The 11,333-nt window shown below is 40.0% G+C and overlaps 1 pseudogene; it reads right to left on the bottom strand.

Annotated features, from left to right (window-relative positions):
• Positions 1–7,029: 7,029 nt before the first annotated feature.
• LOC145457926 (uncharacterized) lies at positions 7,030–9,878 on the bottom strand (annotated as a pseudogene).
• Between the last annotated feature and the right edge of the window lie 1,455 nt (positions 9,879–11,333).

The following is an 11,333-nucleotide window of genomic DNA, read 5'->3' as shown; positions in this document are numbered from 1 at the left end:
TATGGTCGCGCGAAGCGCGAAAATGTTTTCAGAGTTACAAATAAATTTCGTCATTATGATTAGTATATTCACATCAGGGATATCTAGAAGTTCTAGATTTCCCTGATTCACATATTGCAATCAAATATCTATCCTTTATCAGCCCATGTGATCAGATTCGCTAGTGAAGTTGATGGAGGTATATTGTCTTCGCAAATTTAGGGCAAATTGCACACTATGTTATTAGTCACTTTGTTGCGTGCTATTATTTTTTGACATCCCATCAGGATTGTCGGTAGGCTACTGCGGGAATATATTGGAATCGGCTGAACCAGTGGTTCTAAACCTTTTTGGATGTCGGGACCGCATTTCAAACCTCTGAGTACGAATGGAGCCGCATGAAAACACTGGAGTATAGGCCATTTATAACGAAAACATAAAGGTAGCTAGCCTACCTATCTGTGCTCTCGCTATCCAGCTAATTCAAAAGCATGCACATATTGCACATGGACTTCTATAAATTCTATATCGGTTATTATGGCATTGATTCAAGCAAATTGGCGAGTACTATTATGTCGTGATGTGATGACTCTTCCTACATTCCTGCATTTGATGCACACGTTTGCGGGCTTTATACGCTGATAAATGTTGGACTTATTGCAATTTCTACTTGTCTATGAGCCTTTATTTTGTGGTTAGTAAAATTGTGTCAAAATTTACTCTTCACAGAGACGATATATAAAGGTCTATGATGACCAGCAGAACTCAAGATACATCCTTGTCTGACAGGTATATATATCAATGCGTTTGACGCCAGTCTGCAAGAATTCTCTTTCCCAGTTTTCAGAAGCAGCCTTGGACAGCTTTAGACATAACTAATATCCCTCCTTTTAGCATTCATATACAGAAATCGCCAATAGCTATTAATGGAAACAAACAGCAACTGTCGTCTCTTATATTTTTGTGCCACATTTAGAGGTCAATCAGAGCCGCAAGAACTCTTAAGGCTTTTAAGGCCTCAAGGCTTCCATGGAGCTGCATGTGGCTCTGAGAGCCGCAGTTGGACTAATAAATCACTGGCCTAAACGTACCAGAAACAAATTTCCTTCGTGAGCAGCACACTATTTCAAGATGGGGTGTCTATATGGGGCGCATCATTTTTATCTGCTCTTCACGTCTGCACTGCTTTGGGGCTCAGATTGCAAAGGGCGGTAGCATTAAATCGCGCCCAGCGCGAAGAAAATTTCAAGTTTTTGTTGCACTGAAATCGCGAGAAAGTTGCGTGCACTTAATTTTGAAAAAAAATTGCAGTAGAAGTTGCATTTATAATTTTTGTTGAATTAGTACCAAAGGTTCCCTTGTACAACCTAGCTCCTTCACAACTGTCAAATGTATTACTCTTACCATTTCACGGACATTCTGGCAAGCCAAAAATTCTGGTGAGACCGCGAAAATTATATTTTATCCAGGTACGCAGCAAGAAAATTACGCAATGCAGGAATAAACTTCCAAAAAAAAGCCAAACAGCATAGCGATAACCCTCCCTCTAAAACAAGTCAAATAACACACCCCAACCATCCTAGGTCTGCAACCTTGACCCATGGCTTTGCAGAAAAACTCACTCTTGCCGATTTCAACAAAATCAATAGCCTGAATAAGGTGAACCAGTGGAAGTGTAATTTTAGGCGGTCTCGCCAGGGCGTTCGTGAATTGGGGAACTATCTGAAATTAAAGCGATTGAATTAATAAAGCGATCTATTTACATGTTGTTCGGAGACGGTTTTGCTTGGCAGGGTTGGTTAAATTTCTTGCTTGCAAGACATTGTGTCATAGATAACATTGAGATGCACCTAACTATCATATAGCTCTATGTAATGCAAATCAAAGAGAATAGAACCATGCTAGAAATAGTTTATAGCATGTTTTAAATCACTCCTTACAGTTTGACGCAATATTTGATCAAAGCAGTGAAATCGGAATGAAAAATAGACAAAAGTTGCATATAATTGCACTATAAAATCACTCCAAACAGCCTAAAACATCATTGTACATATATTGTGAGCAGAGTTGGATCAATTGTAATTTGTAATTGAGCTGAATGTAATTAATTACATTTTTCATATAATTGTAATTGTAATTGTAATTGAAGCATTTCTATTTTGTGTAATTGTAATTGTAATTTGATCAAAATTTTGCTCAATTACAATCTCAATTACATTTTCGTGGAAACCTGACAATCACAACGTAAAATAATCATTCATTTAATCATTTATTCGAGATACGTCGGCTATATCGGGTGGTAATTGTCCGTAGGCTCATACAACATGTTTTTTAGAAAGTATTCACACAATTATGGCATAATTTTACAACTTTTAGAATCTTTTTTAAAAGGCCTTTGTTTAAAACACTGTTTACAACATGCTTTGAACGAAGTGTTTTAAAACACCGTTTGTTTTAAATGTAACCCTAACTATGGCACTTTCCAAGGTGACGCCCCGCATTTCTGAACTGGTATCTGAAAAGGAACAGCTGAAGCAGACTGATTTGCAATAACTATATTCATTACGATGTTTTCTTTTGGTGTGAAAATTATATCTTTAATGGTTTTGCTCTGCTGGGCAGGTCATTCTATGCACCAGTAATCTATAGTAATGTATTGGATGCGTAGTTAGATGTTTTGTGGTAGATTTTTGTTCTTATGAGTCAGCGAAAATGTTTCACGAAAGCTAGCTGTAAGGATGGTGCGAACCTCTGAAAGGTTCAGGTTCGTGTGAACGCGAACGTGAACATCATGACGTCAAGTGATAACATATCGCTAATTCCAACCCTACATTTCAGTGAAGTGATAGCAGCACATAGCATATGTTATTATTAGGGCAAGTTTTTGTTGCAGTTATTATTATTATTATTATTATTGGATACGACAGTGGTGCTTTTAGCCAGGTTAAGGCCTTGTGCTCCACGACATTGCAATTACACGAACAGTACACAATGAATTTCAATTTTTCGGGTCTCTGACGTTCTTCCACGCTCGCTTCATCGGCGTATCTTTGCTTCACTTTTTCATTCTTCTCGCACTCTCACACACAGTCTCTTTCACGCACACTTCATCAGTTGATAATCGTCTCTGTTGCTACCGAATTACAGCTCGGCTCACTGTAGCTGGGCTTTTAATGTCACTGACTAGCAGTGAGGTCGGCGATGAGGAGCCCATAGAACCTCCGACACATAGTAATTGGTTCGAACCGGGATTCGAACCACTACCATTGGTGTCGTGACGCAGGCGCTTAACCCACTGCGCCACTCGCTTCCCCTTTTGTTGCAGTTAAATCTGTGGAAAGTTGCATTTATTTTTAACAAAAGTTGCAGTGAAAAGTTGCAGTCATATTTTCACAAAATTTGCTCTAAAAGACCACATTTTGCTCGGTTGACTAAAAAACGGTCAACTTTCCGGCTCAGCTCCCGTAAGAGCGTCACTTCAGTGCTGATTTACGGTATTTCAGTCGAATTTGGCCGTATATTTCACACAAAATCAAAAATACTTTCATGAAAAATCGATGAAGTTGCAAAATGTGGCAAAAGGTTGCATGAAAAAAATGGTCAAAAGTTGCAAAAAGTTGCACCATAAGATTCCTTCAAACAGCTTGAAACAGCATTCTATAAATCTTACGAGTATTTAGGAAGCTGCCGGAAGCTGTAAAAAAAGTTGCAAAAGTTGCAAAAACTTGCCCTAGTTATTATGCAGTATACGCGAAACCTAGCGATCACTCGGGCCGCATAATGTCCAAATGCCGAAGTTCATATTAACGTTTTAAACGTCACCGAATGTATCAACTGGGGCAATGAAATGATATAATAATCACATAAAATCCATATCTTCAGTCGCCTTGCCAACAATTTCGACGAGGACTTCCAATGGAATATAAGCTTCCACCTTATACCTGTCTAGGCCAAACCGGACAATGCATTCGGCGTCCGAGTGTTGCTATACTCGTTGATATTGAGCAGGGTGTAAAACGGGTTTCTATACTTGCTACCGATATTACATCATTACCAAGCCCAATTACAGCCCAATCCCATGGATTTGGTTTTTATGATACAATAAACATATGAAATCAAGTACGCTAGATTTTTCACATCACACAACGATATCAATTCCATTGATTGGTTGAATAAGCATTATTCGCTGACCACATGTAGTGTATTTCGCTCTTGATGTTGTGTCATTGCTGGTCAAGCTCACAGCAGAGAGTCACTAAATATTCACAAACGGAAAGCTGGATGTTTCGAGCAAACTTTTGTAACAAAGCAAGTAAAATTTTTGAGATTGTCAAGGTGCATGCTCGTTTAGTGTTGATTTTTTATGCTGCCAGCGCCATGTATAGAGTGGCCCGCAGTTGAAATGCAATAAATTCCAACCAAAGATGTTGTAATGAAGTGGAAATTGTAATATATAACAAAGGTTCACGGTGCAGAACCTACCCAGGTTCGTTTGTGAGCGTGAGCCTCTAAATTTCTGAAGTTCACACACAGAACGCGAAGATTAACCTCACGTTCACACCAACGGTGAAGAACCACTGTTCTAAATTGTAATTTCCGGTAGCCGCAGCGGCAACCTCATAACCATAGCAAATTCTGTGGAACCGGAAATATTTCATCAAGTGGTATCAAATTGCGTGTGAATTATAGCGCCTCGTGCCAATAGCTGCGGAGTACGCAGTGCAAATTTTATGTGTCAGTGCGAGGGTGCCTGTACCGTGGAGAGTGATTGCTATGAAGATTACTTCGGCACTTGAACGGCAAACAGAAATTATTGAAATATTTGAGGGAATGTTGACGATCTAGCTTCGTATCACAGGCGATGTTGATTGATGTACGCCTTGCCCACGCATCACGTGATCTATTTGTCCGGTCTTCATAAAAATCGTTGACGTGGAGAAATTGTCAGCTATGAAGTGTTCGGCAGCGTATATATTGAGACTAAACAAGCAAGTGACGTATAATTTAAAAATAAAATAGTTCTCTTCTGGGGCCTTCTCATCGCATTCGTTATATTGTCTTCCAATATGTGTGCAAATATCAAATTCTAACAAGCAAAATAAATGTGATCGTGAGTAATCGTGATTACTTTTCCATATAATCGTAATCGACTAGTCCTAGATTTGCTGTAATATTAATCTTAAGCGTAGTAACGCGATTCAGAAGTAATCGTAATCGCACTCGATTACATTGATGATTCAATCACCCCATGTCTGGTCAGAGAGAATTAAATTCATTTATACAGCGAACACAGAATAAGGGTATACATGTGAGGAATTTAAAAACCTGCAATATTAGAGAAAGAAGTCTACAGACGCAGCCGTCAAGTACGCAGCGAAAAGAACGAATATCCACTCGAGTATAGTCAAAATGGTTGAACATGCCGAATTTTGATCCAACTAGATGTGATAAATGACCAACTGCCATGACGAGTTGGAATGGTCGGCGATGGAATTCCCTGTTAAATAGATTACGCGCATACGCGCGCATGTGACCGAGCATATTCAGTTTCAGTCATCGTAAAAGAAAACAAAGTTTACTATTACCATTACTATTACGATTATTTGAAAAAGTTTTAATCGTACGAATGAAAATCACAATAACCACATGTCTGGTCGAATCAACTCCTGATCTACTTATGTGCATATAGGCGAACGCGTATACCATTCATGTTTTTGCAAGACGAAAAACATATTGGAGTGATACTAGCAATGAAGACGACTTCATCGAGTTGCCATATTAACATGACTTTCTGCGTTGTAACTGTTACGCATAACACCAATGCCAAAGCCGTTCTTGTGTTAGTCGAGGCGACACAATAGTCTTCACAGACTGTGCCCACTGTGCCGTTACTATAACGGTTTAACCCAGTGGTTCTCAACCGGTGTGCCGCGGCACACTAGTGTGCCGTTTACGTCTTGCTAGTGTGCCGCGAGCGATTTCATCGAAATTTTGAAATTATGCGCAAAATAATTCTAGTCTATACCACACGAACATCAACGTAAAATCGAGCTTGATGTGAAGTTTGTATGCGCATTTGACATATGCTCGTAATCAATATCCGCCGCGAATTACCTTTACCCATCTCGCGTGCTTTGATGGCTGAATTCTTATCCTCATTGTCTCCCCAATCACCAGCGAGAAATGAACTCCTTTGAAAGGGACATAGCAATCCACATTGCGATTGTTAGGACCTGTTAGGTATAGCGTCGCGGCATTTTCGTTAAAATTTAGGCTTGTATAGCACTATCGTTGTGCTACCGGCGATTAATATGAGAATTGAGAAGTACGGTTGATCAAAATGTAATAGTTAACAAACTTCCTCGACGCTGAGGTTATTAACTTGGTTTGTTGGAAATATATTGAACTGCAGGTGGCTGCCAGTAGAACTATTGAGGTATGGCTACATCCTCACGCGATCTGCGTGGAAATGTACTGTATAGCCTACGCCTCTGTATTCGTTGGTGGCGATCGTGCTTGACCTCTTCGATGCGATGGTTGTTGTTGTTTGTGGTATTCATGGTGTTTGTCGACTACTATGGTCATTTACACCAGGCCGATATTCCGTATTTTTGATTCCGTATCTGCCCACTTCCAGGCTTTTTGTAAGACACCGCTTACGTGGATGCAATGGTTAATAAAGGCAATTGTTTGTTGCAATAAAGGCAATTGTCATTTTACTTCAATTTTCCACGTCATATTTGTGCGACACTGGATTTTCCTTTCTAGTCAATATTAAAACCAAAAAAGGGAGAGGTTACTTGCCGTTGAAGAAGAGATGAGAGTAGCATTATCAAATGTGCGTCCAGACATTAAAAGGATATGCGCTAGAAGTCAAGCGCAAATTTCGCATTGACTTTGTCTGTGATAAAATTCAATAAATTGTTTTGTTTTCGCGAAAACTGTTCTATTTAACGCAGAAACATCTTGTATTGACTGCAGAGGTGGTCACATTATTCAGCGTTATAATGAAGTCGAATCAGTTGAGTATTCTGGTAATTCAGAACCGCTGTGCTGGTGTGCCGCGAACAATTTTTCATTTCCAAAGGGTGCCGCGAGGTCAAAAAGGTTGAGAACCACTGGTTTAACCCAAAGGAGAACTGAAATTCATATATAATAAATAACATTATGATATTACTAATCTAATAATTAAGTTGGGAATGGAAAATGACCTGACGAATATAATGTTGATTAAAAATATGCTTCCGGAGAAAAATCCAGGTCTGTGCGAGAACAAGCGGGCTTGGGATCTCAAGCAGCACAGCCAATTGCAACCAACATATCCGATTTCGTGTCTATACGCCACGTCTATACGCAATAGCGTTTTTATGGAAAGAGCTGCATATAAGGAAGTATCATTAAATCGCGCGAGAAACGATCATTCTTCCCTACAGTGCACACTTGAGCAATGGGAAATGCGATACCGGCTACGAAATTGACTCACCAAAACTGAATTGTATTTAGCTGCCACCCACATCACATCGTTCAGTTGTGGATATCAGGGCCGTGCAGTCAAGGCGAGGCGAGGAAGGCAGTGCGTCACCTGTCGCTATGATAAGTATGACATTTCAAAATGTCAATATCTTTTGCTATATTCGATCATTAATCCTCTGAAAAATCAATGGCTCCATGCCGTTCTATGCTCGTGGCCGGATTTGTTCTTTGAAAATCTTCGGCCATTCACTTCTGACTTTGGTAATATTACTATAGGAAAAAATGACACCATCTTGGGCCAGAAAAACATATTTTAGAAGGTGATTATATGGTTACTAAATAACGTCAGCACCTTCGCAATACGAAGAAAAAAAGAAGACGATCCTCTGTGGGTCGCGACTCCATGATTGAAAACCACTCGTTAAGACCTATAGTAATGAGGGACGGTTAGGAAAAGAGGACGATAGGAAGAGGACGTTGTATATTTTGTCCCTGTTGTCTTTTTGAGCATATACACTGACTCAACCAGGGCTTCGGAGCAGGCAAAAATTTCAACTGCTCCGGCTCCGGAGCTCTATTTTATCATAACTAAGCTCCGGCTCCGGAGCAGCATTGACACCACTGCTCCGGCTCCAGCTCCGGCAACATTATGTCAAAAGCTGATGTATTTTGTATAAACGTTCAATTTTGAATACTTAGTGTTTCAAAGTAATTCCAAACAAAACACCACAATCAACGAACCAAAAACATTTATTTCAGCACAAAAAGTTTAGAAACCATTCGTACGAAGAAATAGTATCGCCTCTATTAAGTCTTCTTTCATTGAGCATCTCAAATCGGATCGAATGATGCGCAATGCGGAGAAAAGTCTCTCCACACTCACTTGTGTCGGCGGCAAAGCCGTAACAGAGTATGCTACTTTTTGCAGTATGTCTGGGTACATGGAAATGGCATCCATGACACTGACTTTGGAAGACCTGTCAATATTTTCCATAGTGGATAAAGCATTGGTAAAATCCATTCTGTACCGTTGAAGCGAACTTCCATCTGAAGCATCTGCTTCAATTTTGCGACATTTTGCCTGGCGATCAAGAATTTTTTCAAAATCTTCATCTTCTGAGGTGGGTGACGCGTTTGCTGAGTCTCCACTGTTGGTTAGATTTCCAGCTTGTGTCAGATTTTCAGCTAATATCCTTCCTTCATGATCCTTTATTGACAGAGCAATTTCGAGTAAAGTAGCTTTTCCTTTTGAATATTGCTCATCGTTCAACATTATCCTGTACATCGGGTCAACATATATTGCTGCAAGCAGCACATCATTGGCGAGAAGCGCCATCTCACGACGCTCCATGGATGTTCGTATTGCATCAGCCAATTTGCCACCAATTTGCGAAAACTGAAAGAGCAACTTTTTCCATTCTTTGAAAAATAACCCTGGTGTCAAATCGGAAGCCTGTAGTTTTTTGTAGTAAGGAAAGGATGGCGTAGCAACTCTTCCAGTATTTTTACTTCATTCCATTGAGCATCAGACAGTGACACATTTGGGTGTGCAATGTCTACCAAGACAGGTTTTAGTTGAAGAAGGCGTTCAAACATAAGATATGTGCTACCCCACCTTGTAGCTTGGTCAATAATAGCCCCTTTATTGGTTTTTCTCTTTAAAATTGCATCAATTTTTGGAGATCTTGCAGCTACCACAACCTGACGAATTTTGCCGAGCAGTGAATCTACCTGTCTCATTTTCAAGCCATCGCGGATTGCGAGTTGCAGTGTATGAGCTGCACACCGCATATGCGACATGTATTGAAACTCGGACTGGTATGCAAAAGCCATCGTAGTAATCTCATCTAAAGTTGGGATCCCCTCTACTTCAGCGTAATCTTCATTTTCATCAACGACACAGTCTTCAGATAATTTCTCAACTGCTAGAGTCATGTTGGAAGCATTGTCTGCTACTACTGCCAGTACCTGTTTCTTGGATATATCAAAGTCATTGAGAACATCTTCAACCACCCTTTTGATAAAATCGCTGGAGTGTTGGTTGTCTGTGTCTTTTACTGCTAACGTAGAGATACTCACTTCGTTTCTAGAGTTAACAAACTGAGCATTTACGGCAAAATAGTTGATTCTGTGTCTTGTGCATGCATCCCATTTCAAAAACAAAAATTTATCTCGTAAATCTTCTTTTAATTTGCTCTTCTGCTTCTCGGCTTCACATAGAATCATAGTTCTTACACTTGCTAGTGAAACATCAAGTTTCTCAGCCATTTCTCCATGCAAACCTACGAATGCTGATGAAGAGAAAAGTGTAAGAGCTACACCGTTATCCACAACCAATTGAATGAGATGACGTTTGAATTTTTCTTTCGTCATTGACACATTGATTTTTTCGCTTTCAAAGTATTTCGAAAGCCTTCGTTGTTTATTTGTACCGCTATCTTGAATATCTTCTTTCTTCTTTGGTTGCTCTGCAACTGCAAGGATAGTTTTGAAAATATCTGGGTGATACCGTTCTATGTGACGTCTCAAATTGAACATTTTTAATCCTAATTTCGCTGCACATATCTCTTCGTTTTTCAGAATCTGGCATATATAACCATCTCCATCCACTCTTTCAATCCAGTATTGACGAATCCAGTTATGACAACACCAGCGTACCATGTTACATCACAACGCACTTGTTCATATTAAAGACTGCATAGTATACAGTGCACTCAACTCATAGACATGACCCAGTTACATTATGTAGATCCAGCGTCGTATGTGACCGGATCTTCGCCTCTATAGTTACCGAAAGCGAGTTACGATACCAATCTTCATCATATCTTATAATTCGAAGCTGGAGATCTCATCAACTGGCCAGATTTCGTACCAATTAGAGCCCCGTGTCATGGATGATAATATAATATCCGAGGCGGGATTCGATAATGATAATTATAAATTTTAACATGATTTGGTTCGCTTGGAAGATAAACGTCTGTCAGACGCTTTAATCTTGATATATTGTATTACTGATCGTCCTGTTCTAATATGCTGGCAAATGAATTATACGCCATTATTCTAGCGCAACAATGGCCCAAATATCAGGAACCGATGCCAGGCAGCACTGAGCGTGCGTCGCGTCCCGGGAATGATCTAAATTTCGTTCCAAATCAGTGTCAACTCTCGGCAGCTCGGTAATATACATTCTTGGTAGGTTGTTATCTATAGTCAAATCCCTAGCAAAGTGTTAGTTAGCAAGGTGCCGCCAAAGGGGCATAAATTCCGAATTTTAATGAATTAAATTCCAAATTTAGGAAGTTTTAGTGGCATATCGTATTATTGAAGACACCGGAGCCGGAGCTGCTTTCCTAACATCGGGCTCCAGCTCCGGCTCCGGCTCCTTTGAAATTTTAAATAGAGCTCCGGCTCCGCTGAAATTGCACGGCTCCGGGGCTCCGGGCTCCGGCTCCAAAGCCCTGGACTCAACACACGATTTGTGCATATGCACACCATGAGTGCATGATGTGCATATGCCGCTCGACAAGGAAGGTACAGATATAGCCTCGTGAGACTTCATAATATGTCAAGCGGGGACGACACAGATACCAGATATTAGAAAAGATACTTCATAATGAATACCAAAATAGCATTTATTATTATATCAGCATTACTAAGCTGTCGGTTCAGGTTTCTACACACATAGGCTACTTAAGGGAGCTGAAGGAAGTACAAATCTATCGTAATATGCTTCACAATATACTTTTCCTCTTGATCGCAAAAATACTGCAAGCTATTGTTTTTATTATTATTATTATTGATGAAAAGATGAGTGACGCTTTTGGCCTGTAAGGCCAGGTGCGTCACGGACTAGAATGAGCGATATACCAAAATATGGGCAC

This window comes from Botryllus schlosseri, chromosome 15, assembly GCF_051294905.1.
Source record: "Botryllus schlosseri isolate E-star chromosome 15, Bs_hap1, whole genome shotgun sequence".
NCBI lineage: Eukaryota > Metazoa > Chordata > Ascidiacea > Stolidobranchia > Styelidae > Botryllus > Botryllus schlosseri.
This window is presented reverse-complemented; position numbering and strand designations above follow the sequence as displayed.